Genomic DNA, 2388 nt, shown 5'->3' on the forward strand with positions numbered 1-2388 from the left:
CTGTAGTAGTGATTATTGTTTGATTATGAAAGGCTTTCACAAAATGAGATATTATAACCCATATATTCTATTTAGGTTTGTTAAGACCCATACCTGTGAATTTGGTTCAAACGTATGAGAAGACTCAAATTACAATCAAATAATCTGATGGCTTGAGATGGGTGAGAGAGCAACCAAAGAGCGACATATAAGATTTTTTGAAAGATATTTTATAGATAGATAGATATTGATAATTAGTGTTTATATAAAATTTATATTGAAAAATTTTAATTTTAATTTGTTTTTTAGTAGTCGCTTTCTAAATTTTGTGAGGACATGTTCAAATTAAAACGCTCATGATTTTTGCGTATTATAAAAAACAAATTAAGGGGGTTGTTTCCCCTCTATGACAAGTGGGTATGTCCCCTGCATAATTTTCATAAACATTAAGAAATATATAATTTAGAATATTTAAAAAAAAGGTTAGAACATGAGTCTTCTAGTTTTAGAGCGGATGTGGTGGGACGTTTCGCCCATCCAAAAGCCCCCAAAGCACCCGATAACACTGGCCCCAGGATGCCTTGGATTGAAAGTTGGTGATGGGGTTATGTGGGAAGCGCTGGATTGGGAGAAAAGGAGGGAAGATGATTGGTGGTTTGGTTTAGTTGTGTTATTTTTATCAAAAAGCCCATATGATAACGTCACTCCACATAATGTAAAACGGCTTAGGGGCTCCATCCACTATACACGGTTTTAAACATGAGAATATCAACAAAATATCAACAGTGGTCCGCAGCATTATGTGTCGACCAAGTTTAAACAAAATAGTAGTACACAAACAAAAAATTAAAACAAAATATCAAGAAAAAAGGTCCACAACCTTTGATCTGTTTTGTTTCTATTCGAGTCTAGTACGTTGTGAACCCAAAAATCCTAATTTATCCAACTGCCACAGTTTTCAACAGAAAGATACAAAGTCGGAAATTTTCACATTTCATTAAGTTCATTTTCCGTGATGAATATCCCATGTAAACCATAAGGCACCCGTTGCGGTAGTTGAACAACCGCAACTACTTCGAGACTCAGTGACCTAGCATCCATCACCACGAATCTTGACTCGCCCGAGCTTTCATCATGCACAAACGACACCACATATCCGTCATCCTCCTCTGAGTTCGGATTCTCTGGGTGTTTTGCAATAAAAAATGGTTCCCCTCCAAAGCAGTTATTGCCATACATCCGACTAGCCACCGTGCACTCGTTTTGATCCTTGTTGTTTGCGGTTGCTGAAATGTCGAGTTTTACCACCCCTGATGTCCTCATCATCGGTGATTCTAACGGTTTTTGTTGGGAAATTGCTGCATAAACGTACCTGCCATGTCAAAATTAGCTAAGAGTATTGATTTGAATCTATACATAATTAGGGTTTTTAAGTAATATTTCTCTGAAATAATAAAAGTGAGTTTTACTTTATATTGTGTATCTGTTCGTCCTCTTGACATCGATTAATCAATCCTTGACAATATATATCTATCAAAGGTTGTCTGTTTGTATAAGCAAAGAAGAAGGTTTTTAACTAACTTGTTCTTTTGTCCAATATGCGCTCGATTAACAACCGGGAACTCCAAATTTTTTGTCGACATGATCTGCCTTGACACAACTCCAGTTCCCAGATGAATTCTCACTTTCTCCATGGACCCACGGATTAGATCCGCTCGCTCAAAGAAATGTTCTACATGCTTTATGTTTGGTGCCACCAGCACCACCACTTCGCCCCTTTCCGCCCACAACATGCCCCGAGTAGCTATGTCTAACACTACATAGCCTGTATATATGAATATGGTCATGTGCAAACGGCGCTATGTGACACGGCAACCAGATCGATTTCGTTTGGGTTTGTCAAACCAATAGTACTATTCACAAGCCACCGGCTCGAAGTTAATCACTGTGATCCTGGGGACTTTCGTGTGTTAGCACTTAGATAATTCACATCAATACATGTTTCAAGTATGTATATGTAATCAAACATGCTTTTCACCCCAAAAGTTCGTAAAACAGTTTAAAGAGTGGGGTCATGAAACTCACAGTTTAGTAGATAATCAGTAGCACGTCGGTTCGAGGTTTATATAACTTGCAATCACGGTTTCCTATAATCAATATTATAATAATATTAATTTTTTAATATTATTATAATCTCAATACTAAACTAGGCTGTATAACTAATCAGAGTATAGCTGGAAGCCCAGAAAGTGGCAATAGGCTTAGGTTGTGATGTTGTTTAATGTCTAATACTTAGAATTGAACTTGGCTCAGATTCCCATTTTCCCAGCTGGGCCAAGTTGTTCGTTTATGGGTTCAGAAAACAGTTATGGGAAAATAAGCTTGGGTAAATGTATTGGTTAATAAAAT

The 2388-nt window shown here is 37.1% G+C and overlaps 1 pseudogene; it reads right to left on the bottom strand.

The window, feature by feature from the left end:
- Nucleotides 1-966: 966 nt before the first annotated feature.
- On the bottom strand, nt 967-1673 carry LOC143531135 (putative carotenoid cleavage dioxygenase 4, chloroplastic pseudogene; annotated as a pseudogene).
- Between the last annotated feature and the right edge of the window lie 715 nt (nt 1674-2388).

Source organism: Bidens hawaiensis, unplaced genomic scaffold (genome assembly GCF_021521415.1).
Source record: "Bidens hawaiensis isolate Kalapana, Puna unplaced genomic scaffold, B.hawaiensis_p1.1 tig00000697_1, whole genome shotgun sequence".
Lineage (NCBI taxonomy): Eukaryota > Viridiplantae > Streptophyta > Magnoliopsida > Asterales > Asteraceae > Bidens > Bidens hawaiensis.